Below are 15,038 nucleotides of genomic sequence, written 5' to 3'. Positions count from 1 at the left end.
CCATTATATCAAACACAGCTGAAAGCTATTTGGTTCGTTAAATGAAGCTTAACATTGTCTTTGTGTTTGTTTTTGAGTTGCCACAGTATGCAATAGACTGGCATGTCTTAAGGTCAATATTAGGTCATAAATGGCAAAAAAGAAACAGCTTTCTCTAGAAACTCATCAGTCAATCATTGTTTTGAGGAATGAAGGCTATACAATGATTGAAATTGACAAAAAAACTGAAGATTTCATACAAAGGTGTACACTACAGTCTTCAAAGACAAAGGACAACTGGCTCTAACAAGGACAGAAAGAGATGTGGAAGACCAGATGTACAACTAAACAAGAGGATAAGTACATCAGAGTCTCTAGTTTGAGAAATAGATGCCTCACATGTCCTCAGCTGACAGCTTCATTGAATTCTACCCGCTCAACACCAGTTTCATGTACAACAGTAAAGAGAAGACTCAGGGGTGCAGGCCTTATGGGAAGAATTGCAAAGAAAAAGCCACTTTTGAAACAGAAAAACAAAAAGAAAAGGTTCGAGTGGGCAAAGAAACACAGACATTGGACAACAGATAATTGGAAAAGAGTGTTCTGGATCTTAACCCCATTGAGCTTTTGTGGGATCAGCTAGACTGTAAGGTGCGTGAGAAGTGCCCAACAAGACAGCCACATCTATGGCAAGTGCTACAGGAAGTGTGGAGTGAAATGTCACCTGAGTATCTGGACAAACTGACAGCTAGAATAACAAGGATCTGCAAAGCTGTCATTGCTGCACGTGGATTGTTTTATGAGAAGTCTTTGAAGTAGTTTAAGAAGTTCTGAACATTATTTTCAAATTGTAATTTTTCACATTATTAATGTCCTGACTATACATTGTGATCAGTTGAATGCCACGTTAGTGAATAAAAGTACCAATTTCTTTCCATAAGAGCAACATCTGTACATTATTCCAAACTTTTGGCTACCATATATATATATATATATATATATACAGTGCATCCGGAAAGTATTCACAGCGCTTCACTTTTTCCACATTTTGTGATGTTACAGCCTTATTCCAAAATGGATTAAATTCATTATTTTCCTCAAAATTCTACAAACAATACCCCATAATGACAATGTGAAAGAAGTTTGTTTGAAATCTTTGCAAATTCATTACAGCCTTTGCCATGACACTCAAAATTGAGCTCAGGTGCATCCTGTTTCCACTGATCATCCTTGAGATGTTTCTACAACTTGACTGGAGTCCACCTGTGGTAAATTCAGTTGATTGGACATGATTTGGAAAGGCACACACCTGTCTATATAAGGTCCCACAGTTAACAGTGCATGTCAGAGCACAAACCAAGCCATGAAGTCCAAGGAATTGCCTGTAGACCTCCGAGACAGGATTGTATCGAGGCATAAATCTGGGGAAGGGTACAGAAAAATGTCTGCAGCATTGAAGGTCCCAATGAGCACAGTGGCCTCCATCATCCGTAAATGGAAGAAGTTTGGAACCTCCAGGACTCTTCCTAGAGCTGGCTGCCTGGCCAAACTGAGCGATCGGTGGAGAAGGGCCTTAGTCAGGGAGGTGACCAAGAACCCAATGGTCACTCTGACAGAGCTCCTGCATTTCTCTGTGGAGAGAAGAGAACCTTCCAGAAGAACAAGCCTCTCTGCAGCACTCCACTTGAGCTTGAGAGGTCCTGCAAAGAAGAATGGTAGAAACTGCCCAAAAATAGGTGTGCCAAGCTTGTAGCATCATACTCAAAAAGACTTGAGGCTGTAATTGGTGCCAAAGTTGCTTCAACAAAGTATTGAGCAAAGGCTGTGAATACTTATGTACATGTGATTTATTTATTTTTTCCGTTTTTTATTTTTAATAAATTTGCAAAGATTTCAAACAAACTTCTTTCACATTGTCATTATGGGGTATTGTTTGTAGAATTTTGAGGAAAATAATGAATTTAATCCATTTTGGAATAAGGCTGTAACATAACAAAATGTGGAAAAAGTGAAGCGCTGTGAATACTTTCCGGATGCACTGTAAACAGCAACAATTCACCAAATATTTCACCTCAAAAAAAGAAGTTCCTTTAAGGCTGCGTGGGACTCAAATGAGTCAGTGAATCATTTACATGAACTGTCCAATAGAACCGATTCATTTATGTGATTCAGATTTTCCCAGCGCATCATGACAGAGAGAGAGGGCGGTTTAGAGTGTGTTTGTTTATATCATCGACTCCATTGCTGTGTACACGATACAATGTGACAAATGTAGCATTTTGTGACATTACAGCGCTTCTCATTGGAAAATGTAGCTCGAGCATCCCAATAAATCAGTATTTCTGCAATTCTAAGTGATGACGCTATAGCGCAGAAATGTGTACTTTCTAATATGATGTATTGTACAAACAAATGTGTTTGCCTTTGTTTTGTCTTTATATTGTTATCGTTGCAAATGCAAATAAAAACTTAAAAAAGCGATACAAAATAGCGCAGAATTTAGCCACTTCTTCCTCTTTAAACAATGTTGTAACAGAGACTGAATGCTTCTATAGAGATTACAGACTATTCTTCTTTTCTTTTTTCAAAAAGGTGGAAGGGAGGAAACTCTACATCAGACATCTATCATTACTGCAGGCATCACCTGTCTTATCTTCCTCCTCCTCCTCCTCATCATCATCTTCATTGCAAAAAACCCCAAAAAGATGAGACAAAACTGTGCCAACCATTTTAGATCTTGTATGGACTATAAAATGGATGATAATGATGATAACAGTACATGATCGGAAAGAACAGTTTAATAGCATTGTCACAATGTAAAAGCAGTGAATGCAGTGATGTCGTAAGAATCATACAGTCACTAATGAAACTCCGTGTGAATAAACGTTAGTTACTACACTACCTGGCCAAAAAATAAATAAATTGCCATTTGGCTTTAAATAAGCAGATACTTAAGAGCCATTGATTGGATCATTATTGCAGTGATTAATATGTTTCGGCTGGCAACAATTCTTTTAATCCTAACTGATGCAGTGTGTAGCTTCTCATTTCTTAAACAACCATGTCGGAAGATGTTTCCGGTGGTCATGGAAAAGATGTTACTGTGTTTCAGAAGAGGCCAATTACTGGCCTTCATCAATCAAAGAAAACAACTAAGATTGCTGAAATCACTGGAATTGAGTTAAGAACTGTCCAACGCATTATTAAAACCTGGAAGGATAGTGGTGAACCATCAGCTTCATGGAAGAACTGTGGTCAGAAAAATGCTGAATGATTGTGATCTGAGATCACTAAAACACTTCATAAAAATCGACAGTAGAAATCACTACTTTCCATTTCCACATGCACAATGCAACGAGAACTCACAGGATTGGGGCTAAACAGCTGTGTGGCCATAAGAAAGCCACTTGTCAGTGAGGCTAATCAGAAAAAACTACTTAAATTTGCTAGGGAGCATAAAGATTGGACAGTGGAAAATGGTCATGTGGTCTGATGAGTCCAGATTTACCCTATTCCACAGCAATGAGCGTGTCAGGGTAAGAAGGGAAGCGCATGAAGCGATGCATCCATCATGTATAGTGCGCACTATACAAGCCTCTGGAGGCAGTGTTATGATCTAGGGTTGCTTCAATTGGTCAGGTCTAGGCTCAGCAGTGTTATGTGGCAATAAAATGAAGTCAGATGACTACCTGAATGTACTGATGGGTTAGGGTACTCAATGGATTTTTTCTTCCCTGACAGCACTGGCATATTCCACAATGACAATGCCAAGATTCATTGGGCTCAAATTGTGAAAGAGTGGTTCAGGGTGCATGTTCACACATGAATTGGCCACCACAGAGTCCTGACCTTAACCCCATTGAAAGTATTTGGGATGTGCTGGAGAAGACTTTACGGAGTGGTTCGACTCTCCCCTCATCAATACAAGATCTCAGTTAAAAATGAATGCATCTCTGGATGGAAATAAATGTTGTGACGTTGCATAATGTTGTCAAAACAATGCCACGAAGAATGCACGCCGTAATTAAAGCTAAAGGCGGTCCAACGAAATATTAGAGTATGCAACTTTTTTCTTTTTTGTTTTTTTTGGCCAGACATTACTGAATAAGTCTTTGAATGTCAAGTATGTTTTAAAAAGCACGTGCAATGTTTTCTGTTTTATTTTGTTCCTGTGTAATAACTCTTTTTGAAGAGTGAAATTCCTCTGTTGATCAGAGTAAAAAAATTGCTTAAATTATCTCAAGCACTGCACGCTATTAAGATATACAGTTAAACTTAATCTGTTTTTGTTTTTTTGTTTACTTCTTATTTTTAACAGACCTTTGAGAAATGTCCTTAATAATTTTGTATTATGTGCATGGTGTTTGTTTTTGTATCCTACTTTATGTTTCATTTAGCTATTTTTTGTAACTTGCACACAAATGTAACTTGCACACAAATCAAAAATGATTTATTAAGGGTTTTAAAAATGTAAAGGGGTATTTTAACCAAAATGAAAAATACGTAATCCACATTTTGTTCCAAACCCATATGACTTTCTTTCCATTCACACCTAGCGTGTTTTAGGTGAACTCATTTCTATGTAAACATGTGATAGAAGTCTTTGAGCGTTGCACCTATAGTGAATAGTAATCGACTAATCGAGTACTCGTTCAGCACCAACTATTCGACTTTCAAAAACACTTCTTGATGTTCCTGTGTGCATTTGCCTGCCTTAGGCAATGCTGAATTATACTGTACTTTCTCTCTGAATCTCTCACCAAATATCGCCATTACAATTGAGTAATTAATTGCATTGAATCAAATCAAATCAAATCAAATCAAATCACTTTATTGTCACACAGCCATATACACAAGTGCAATGGTGTGTGAAATTCTTGGGTGCAGTTCCAATCAACATAGCAGTCGTGACAGTGATGAGACATATACCAATTTACAATAACATCAAATTAACACAACACAATTTAAACATCTGTTATACACATAATTACACTCAACAATATACAAATAATAACATACACTGTACAGTATACAATACGCTGTTTTTGTTTTTGTTTTTTTTTTGTTTTTTTGTTTTTTACTGTATAGATACACATTATTCAATAAAAATTTAAAATATATATATATATAAAAAAGTATATATATATATATATATATATATATATATAGAAAGTACAGTATTGTACTGTATTGACATTCAGGCTGTCGGTTGATAGTCAGTTTTTAAGAGAGACATAATATAATAATAATAATATAATTTATGACAGTCCGGTGTGAGATATAAGAGTAAGGGTAATAAAGTGCATTGATCGTGAGAGATCAAGAGTTCAAAAGTCTGATTGCTTGGGGGAAGAAGCTATCATGGAGTCGGCTGGTGTGGGTCCTGATGCTGCGATACCGCCTACCTGATGGTAGCAGTGAGAACAGCCCATGGCTTGGGTGGCTGGAGTCTCTGATGATCCTCCGAGCTTTTTTCACACACCGCCTTGTATATATTTCCTGGAGGGAGGGAAGCTCACCTCCGATGATGTGTTTGGCAGTTCGCACCACCCTTTGCAGTGCTTTGCGGTTGTGGGCGGTGCTATTGCCGTACCAGGCGGAGATACAGCCAGTCAGGATGCTCTCCACAGTGCAGGTGTAGAACCGTGTGAGGATGTGGCGGTTCATTCCAAACTTCCTCAGCCGTCTCAGGAAGAAGAGGCGCTGATGAGCCTTCTTCACAACGACTTCAGTGTGGACGGACCATGTGAGTTCCTCAGTGATGTGGACACCCAGGAACTTGAAGCTGCTGACTCTCTCCACTGGTGCTCCATTGATGGTGATGGGACTGTGTTCTCTGTCTTTTCTTCTGAAGTCCACCACAAGCTCCTTTGTCTTACTGACGTTGAGGGAGAGGTTGTGCTCCTGACACCAGTGTGTCAGAGTGTGCACCTCCTCTCTGTAGGCTGTTTCATCATTGTCAGTGATCAGACCTACCACCGTCGTGTCATCAGCAAACTTAATGATGGCATTGGAGCTATGTGTTGCCACACAGTCATGTGTGTACAAGGAATACAGTAGTGGGCTGAGAACACAGCCCTGTGGGGCTCCAGTGTTGAGGATCAGTGATGAGGAGATGTTGCTGCCTATTCTAACCACCTGGCGTCTGCTTGACAGGAAGTCCAGGATCCAGCTGCACAGCGAGCTGTTTAAGCCCAGAGCCCGGAGTTTCTCATCTAGCTTGGAGGGCACTATGGTGTTGAATGCTGAGCTGTAGTCTACAAACAACATTCTCACATAAGTGTTCTTTTTTTCCAGGTGGGAGAGAGCAGTGTGTATTGTAGATGCAATGGCATCATCAGTGGAGCGGTTGTTGCGGTAAGCAAACTGCAGCGGGTCAAGATTGAGTGGCAAGACAGAGCAGATGTAATCTGCTCTGTCTTGATTAGTCTCTCAAAACATTTGCTGATGATGGGGGTCAGAGCATCAGGACGCCAGTCATTTAAACAAGTTATTTTTGATTGTTTTGGAACAGGCACAATGGTGGATGATTTAAAGCATGTGGGGACTACAGACAAAGAGAGGGAAAGGTTGAAAATGTCCGTAAAAACACCAGCCAGCTGGTTCACGCACGCTCTGATGACGCGGCCCGGAATGCCGTCTGGGCCCGCGGCTTTGCGGATATTCACCCGTCGGAAGGATCGGGTTACATCCGCTACAGAGACGGAGAGTGAACTAACCTCTGTAGCTTCAGCCGCGAGAGCTCTCTCCGCAAGGGCGGTGTTATTTCCCTCGAAATGAGCATAAAAAGTATTTAGCTCATCCGGTAGAGAGGCAGCGGTGTTCATGGCGGAGTTTTTATTCCCTTTAAAGTCCGTGATGATGTTAATTCCCTGCCACATGCTTCTAGAGTTGGTGGTGTTAAACTGTCCTCCAATCTTGCTCCTATACTGGCGTTTTGCTGTTTTGATAGTTTTTCGGAGGGCATAACTGGCTTGTTTATGCTCCTCCGCGTTCCCGGAATTAAAAGCGGAGGTTTGTAATGAAATGTAATGAGAACTGAATAAATGCATTTTGTAAATTTTTCCAAAAGAAATGCAAAGTTTGTTAAAGTTAGCTTATTTTGCAACCGTTCTTGGTAACATTTGTGAAGAAAACAAAGTATGAATTTCACATACCTGACATTATTAACATATTTTAATTTACGAGTACTCGATTAATCTTTTACTTTTTTTTGTGGGTTAGAGTACTCAACTACAAAATTACGTGATAATATGTGTTTTTTAAGCAGAATGTTAGGGACTGACAAACTTAGTCACTTTAATTGTATGGGGGGAAAGATGCTATGAAATTAAATTGTTACTGAGGCTTAAATTCTGCTTAACATCTCCTTTTGTGTTCCACTGAAGAAATTGATAAGGGTTTGGATAAACTATTCCTTTAATAAAGTTATCAAAGACTTATTATACTATATATTATTTTATAATATCTTAAAACTTTATTTTTATATCATCAAAAGTTATATTGTATTATAAGCTGTTTATAATAATACACCCAAATATTGTGGAGTTGCTCTGTTTGTATGAATTATTTATGTGGATTGGGCCTGGGTAGCTCAGTGGTAAAATACACTGGCTACCACCCCTGGAGTTCGCTAGTTCGCTAGCTTGAATCCCAGGGTGTGCTGAGTGACTCCAGCCAGGTCTCCTAAGCAACCAAATTGGCCCGGTTGCTAGGGAGGGTAGAGTCACATGGGGTAACCTCCTCGTGGTCACTATAATGTGGTTCGTTTTCAGTGGGGCGCGTCCATCCCAGCCACAGTCGCAATTGTGACTATTTCTCAAATTTGTGACATTTCCGTAATAGCGACTTAACATCTATCACAATTGCGACTTTATATCTCACAATTTCAAGTTTATATCTTGCAATTGCAACTTTATTGCAACTTTATTTCAAAATAAATTCTGACTTTATATCTCACAATTGTGACTTTACGTATCTCGTAGTTTCAAGTTTATATTTCACAGTTATGAATTCATTTTGATCATAATTGTGACTTTATCGTAATTGTGACATTAGATCTTTCAATTTCAAGTTTATATCTCAATTGCGATTATTTTTGAATTTGTGACTTTCATAATTGTGACTTAACCTCTTGCAATTGTGACTTTAAATCTCACAATTTCGAGTTTATATCTTGCAATTGCAACTTTATTTATCATAATTGTGACTTTTTATCTTGAAATTTCGAGTTTATATCGCAGTTGCGACTATTTCTCATATTTTTGAATGCCAAGGTATTTGGTCACAATCAGCTACAAAACTTAAAAGCATCTCTTATGTTATAAAAGTACAAAATAAATAGAATAATGAAAAATAAAACTTGTACATTAGGAGAAACCATTCTTGTTATGGGTTGGTGCATAGATGGTTTCTTCTTTTTCTGCACTTTTTCCTGTTGTTGCAGTTAGCAAACAGCATTGCATTACCGCGTGCGCCCCCTTCTGGATTGGAGTGTGGATCGCCTGTTATTCTTCGTCTGACTGCATGTACCGAACCGTGACGTCAGTACCGTGACGGTTCGGGGCGAATACATGTACTGTTATACCCCTAATATATATACATATATATATATAGAGAGAGAGAGAGAGAGAGAGAGAGAGAGAGAGAGAGAGATCAAACAAAGCTATTATATGCCTTAAGAAGACTCTTAAAATAGTGCACAAGTCTTATGGACTACTTTTATTAATTTTGGACTCTTGTAACCCTAATGTCTGTGCCCGTCTTAGTAAGGAAAGGCTAAGAAATCTTAAAAAACTATTGGCCAATTTATTAGTTATCTGCCTTTTCCACCTTAGCTATTATCTGTATCGGCCTAATCCATTATCAGTCGACCTCTAGTACACAGACAAAGTTAGGAAGTGATTTTATCACACTTGTCATGTTAACAGTTAACACATGTAATTTTTAAGTCTTGTGGCTTTTTTTTTCCAAACAGTATTGATTTTAATGCTTGTATAGACTTCCATTGTAAGTGCATAATTGTAAAAGCATTCTTTGTTAGTTTTAAAAACTGAGGGACAAGTTGAATTATTTTCTGTGGTAATCGACAGCTTGCCACAGATGATGTCAATTCAACTTAACTTCTATTTAACCTGGAACATTCCATTCATTTTGCAGTAGGAGTTTTGGTCTTCTAACTTAGCCAAGTACACCGAACTATAAAAACAATTTTTTCTATTTAAATTAGCCATACTATGTGTATAAAGTGTTCAAGATTAACTGGGACTTTCACTCCTTATCCTGAGGCTCTGCGTCCCTGAACTTCTGTCAACAGTGTTGTTTTTGGAAGACAATCCTCAGGGTTTGATTTTGTACCTGTGGAGTTGTGTTTGTTGTCAAAGTTCTGGAACATAGATAAAGACTAAAAATCAAACCACAGATTATGGGTGCCTGGGTAGCTCAGCAAGTAAAGACGCTGACTACCACACCTGGAGTCACAAGTTTGAATCCAGGGCGTGCTGAGTGACTCCAGCCAGGCTTCCTAAGCAACCAAATGGCCCGGTGGCTTAACCTCCTTATGGTCGCAATAATGTGATTCTCGCTCTCGGTGGGGCGTGTGGTGAGTTGTGTGTGGATGCCGTGGAGAATAGTGTGAAGCCTCCACACGCACTATGGCTCCGCGGTAACGCGCTCAACAAGCCACGTGATAAGATGCGCAGTTTGACGTTCTCAGACGCAGAGGCAACTGAGATTCGTCCTCCGCCACCCGGATTGAGGCGAGTCACTACGCCACCACAAGGACTTAGAGTGCATTGGGAATTGGGCATTTCAAATTGGAGAGAAAAAGGGAGAAAAAATCAAAATGGTTTATGTTTCCAGGAGTGTTGGTTATTCATGTTTTTGAGGCATTACAGACATTGCATGAGACATTTGCATAATTAATTCAGATTCAAAGTAATGTCCAGCATCATCCAATCACTGCCAATGATGTTAAAATAAAATGATACATTATAAATTCTGTGTTTTCTATGTACTGATTACAATTGTCCCATGTCTGCCAAACATGTTGAGTGGTCCAAACATCATCTGCAGCCTGAAACTGAACTTTAAACAGGAAGTTTGGATTGAATGCAGAGCTAAAAAAATGCTCCCTTGCTCCATCTTTAGTGAATGACTTAACCTCCAGTGTGCTGTCTCTCTGCACTGGTCTCAGAACAGTTTGAAAAGCACCTTATTTTCATCTGAACTCAATGTAAAGCCTCTGAAAGCAAAAGCTTTCAGCTTTTGGATGAACCCATTAATTCTCAGTGTGATAATGCACAGTGAATATATAGGAATGCATTTACTAATTGTAATGAATAGAACTGTATTGTTCAGTGATAAAAAAAATAAAATATGACAATTTATATTACAGCTAAGCGAAATGTCCCACAGATGTGCTAATGTTAAAAATAACAAACTAACATGTTTTTTCAACATTTGATGGAATAATGTCCCAAAATCCACATATGTGGACATCATGTTTAGCAGTGCACTGATTCATGAAAAATTAATGAAATTTTTAAAGTGGCATATCAAATGAAACTAGAAATGCTACTCTTTACACCCAATCAGGTTCAAGAGGTTACTTTTGTTGGCTCTGCACCCGTAGAAGTGCTTCACGGAAATCGACGTCATGTTGTTGTGACACGTGACTCAGTGCAGCAGACGTTTAACCCTTAAATGACTGTCTAGAGTTTTGTGAACAGCATTCAGTCGGTTTAAATTCATTTAAATTATGCGCTGCATATAGTGAAGCCAAAATACAAGATCCACACATGTGGACACGGGGGTCGCACGAGGTTAAACAGTCAATTATTTTCTTCCTAGGTCCAAAATGTACTCTTGTGTACACAGAATAACTGGCTGTTTGGGTCTTTACTTTACATACTTCTACATACTTTATTTATATTAAGCATATAATTATGAATGGTTCAAATCGCAATGTAAGAATGACAGTCTGACCTTCACTGTTATTTTTTTTTTTTACGTAAAGGGCATGTGGAAATTAAGAACAGCTCAGTGACTTTAGGACATATTTTGTTCCTGAAAGCAAAATTCTCCAATGAATGTTTAGTTAAGGCTTTTTTCTGTTGTTTTCATAACTCAAGAACTCATTGAAGTGAAACATTCCTGGCTTCAGCGAACAGAAATGAAACTGAATTAACAAGATTCACATGGTTAAATCAACACACTAACACATTTCACTGTAAATATGATGCTGGGAGTGACACAATGACCTGTGTTGCTTTCCAGAAATCTGTCAATAACAGGTGAGTTAAGAAAATCCATCAGCTGTACACATTTCTAAACAGTCATGAAATTGTAGGCCTGTTTTGCACTATTTTCATTGAAGGGATACAGTAGAATGACTTTATTTTGTCCTAAAACACAAAATATTACATTTTGAAAAAATCTCAGTGCTGTTGTATTCCATACAATAAAACCATATAGTGACTTAAATAGGCAATAAAGCAACATAAAATGTATCTACTAGGATTTACGCACTATATTCCAAGTCTTCTGAAGCTATACAAATGCTTTTTGTCTGGAACGGACTGAAAAAAAAACCTCTTCACCACAGCTGTCAAATCTCATTTGTGCTTGCATATAATTAAACTTGGTGCATCACGTTTGGTGTCAAAACCTGATGGTCTCTACACCAAATTTGAATATGCACATGTGTAAATGAGATTTGAAACTTACATTTCAGTCTATTCAAAACACAAAGCTTTTGTATGACTCGTATTCTAGCACACAGGATGGTGTGACCTACTTTTATGGTACTGTCATGTTGTTTTTGTTGGAGCTTGACAGCCCTGGGTCGTGTGTGTTCATTTTAGGGAAAAGAAGAGCTGGAAAGTTTAAAACTTGACCCGTTCCATGAAACTTCCCAATGACCGCATGTCTGGTTTCTTATCAGCTAAAGTCAGATGGAAATGTATTTCCAACCAGTAAAGTGATATGGTTTCTTCTAAATCATTGCTGATCTGTCAATGTTTGTTTAGGTTTTTTAACAATTTGGTATTTTCTTATCTGTCTTCATTTCCTTCCGTTCTGTGTGCGGTTGTGTCCTGATCTCAGCTTTGATTTTGGGGCAAGGAAATGAGGCTCTGGATGTGGCTTGTATTCTTCTGTTACCTCTGGACATGTTGAGGGTCTGTGGTCACTTTGTCTGAAATAAAAGGATTTTATTCACAAAAATCATGTGCTGAAATCAACCCCATTCAGCCGTATCACTGGCAAGCGCCATCTTCCATCACACATGCATCATTAAAAACGTTTGCAAGAAACCAGTAAATAATTGCAATCACTTGACGAGCATGATTCGGAGGTTGCATTTTTATTCTAAAATTATATTTTACTCCATTGATGATTAGGTTTAGGGTTTGAGTTAAAGTGTATGGTTAATGAGGTATGCATTCCCGTTGACTGTATAACATTTATAACAAAACTCGCTTTTGGCGCCCCTCTGTGGACTGGAGCTCATGTGCTCGTACTTCCAACAACACTTTCAGCTTCATTCACTGGGGGCAGTGGTTTGAATTTTGGTAAGCACAGACCGATTTCAGCAGCAAAACATTCAGCCTATTATTGTCAAAATAGAATTTTATACAAACTTTTACAAACAGTTGTAGCAACTCTAAACAGCTGTGGAACTTTAGTGTGTGATATTTCAGCACAAAAAAACAAACTTGCATTTTATTTAATAACTATCTTGAATTCATCTTAAGCAAGCACTATCAGATCTAAGAGGTGAGTGAGAATCTGGAGAGAGCGTGACATAAATAGTGCTGCACTGTAAATTTTAGTATTTAGTCAGTATAAACTCAGTATAAAGTGTATAGGCCGACCATTTTTACACAAGTCAGCACTATTTGCCTGATGCTATTAATGTTGTGCTATTTTCACCCGAGCATTCACAACAAAGAGGGGAAATTGCGACTAATTTTGGGCATGTTTGCGTTATTTGCATAATGCTTTAGTGCACTGAGTGCTAAAACAGTGCAGACAGCATGTGCAAATAAATGTCACTGTTAGCAGTCAATTTTCTTTTTTTATATTTCGCTACAGTAAAATAGCCCATACAAAGTCTATTTTATTTCTTTTTTTATACCAGGGGATTTACGTTCACAATAAGGCAGGATACAAAGTTTTTCACTTATTTTGCTGTAGTTTAAGTATATCCTCAAGCTTACAGCTGATTGGTCCGTGGTAAGTAACCATTATGAAGTGACTTGTGACTTCAACACTTCTAGAATAGACAACCTCAAGTATGGGCACAGTATTAGTCTTTATTCAACACTAAAAAATGCAACTTGCTTTACCGCCCCTCTGTGGAGCTCACACATGCTAAATAGTCCGACAACACTTCCAGCTTCCACCACTGGGGGTAGCGGTTCATATTTTGGTAAGCACAGACTGATTTTAGCAGCAAAACATTCAAACCTACTCTTGTTGAATTGTCAATATGGGGTTATCTTTGTTATAAATTTAAATAACTTTTGACTATAACTAAAGCCAGTTCATGATTTTTTGTTTCTCTGCCTGGCAGGCACGTGCACACATAGACATCAAAGGGGGCTTGAGCATCTGCCCTTTTTCTTCCTCGAGAGAAAGTGCCCTTTTTTCTGTTTTATTTTTATTTATTTATTTAATAAATTAATATATATATATATATATTCCAGTTTGCGCACAGCTTCCCTGTCAAACAAATATATTTATATCCAAAATGTATTTTGTAAGTTTTCTTTCCATTAGAGTAAAAGAAGACATGGAAGCAAAATAGATCTCAAAATTGACCACTACATGAAAAAAGTGTCCTGCCTTAAACAGTAACTTCATAATTTTGATCGTAGGCTCCTCATCTAATAACTATCCATTCTATTAGTTTGTTTGTATGCTGATAGATCTTTACATGATACAGACAGCCCTCCCTCAAATGTGAAACTAAGTCCATGTCACCATCAGTTACTGTGTGTGCGCACGTGGTAAATGTAATTATAATAGCAATAATGATAATAATGTATTTGATCAATACATTAATGTATTCAGGCAATTCAGTATTCTGTTGCTTGGCTGCACAATGCCAAAAAAAGAAAGGATACAGAAAAGGAAGGAGAAGGAGCGACCTTTTTTCCACTTGAGCCACTGCCCCCCAAAATGTCTGTGCACGTCCCTGCTGCCTGGCCTACCTAATCATCGAAATCACTGGAAAATCTTTTTTTTTTTTTTTTTTACTCAAATGTACTATATGCATACAGACAGCTTTAGCAACACTAAACAGTTCTGGCACTTTAGCGTGCGGTATTTTGGCACTAAAAAAATCTGCATCTTATTCACTAACTATCTTGAATTCAGCTTAAGCAAATGCAGTTGGTTCTAAAATAGTGCTGCATCGTAAATATATAAGTCAGCATAAACTCTAGTGTGTAGGCCAGCCGTATTCACACAAGTACTATTTGCCTGGCGCTATTACCGCCCACTAACATTTACAACTAAGCGGAGGAATTGCAATACATTGTTCAAATTGCATTCAGTGTTAATTTTTGGGGGGCATGTTTGCATTACGTTATTTTCATAATGCTTTAGTGCAATGAGTGCTAAAACAATGCAGACAGCATGTGAAAATAAACGACACTGTCAGCACGCAATTTGTTTTTGTTTTTCGTGAATGTGCCCATATGTGTGAAATTATATAGCTACTGTAAAATAGCCCATACAAAGTCAATTTAAATTTCAGTTTACAATAAAGCAATAAAGCAAAGTTTTTTAAAATTGTTGCTATTGTTAAAAGATATCCTCAAGGTGACAGCTAATTGGTCCATGGTAAACATTCTGAAGTGACTTTGACAGTTCCTGTATAGACAACCTCAAGTACAGACACATTGTTAAGCTTTATTCTACACTACTACTTGGTAGATAATGTTCCAAAATTCCTGCTGTTTCCTTATAGGAAAAGACACAAGTTAGGATCCAAGTTATTTTTATGCATGATTTTTAGGCGTGTGTCATGCTCATTAAACCTCCCTTTAATG

This window comes from Myxocyprinus asiaticus, chromosome 32 (assembly GCF_019703515.2).
Source record: "Myxocyprinus asiaticus isolate MX2 ecotype Aquarium Trade chromosome 32, UBuf_Myxa_2, whole genome shotgun sequence".
Lineage (NCBI taxonomy): Eukaryota > Metazoa > Chordata > Actinopteri > Cypriniformes > Catostomidae > Myxocyprinus > Myxocyprinus asiaticus.
The sequence above is the reverse complement of the archived record's forward strand: the minus strand, read 5'-3'. Positions refer to the sequence as shown.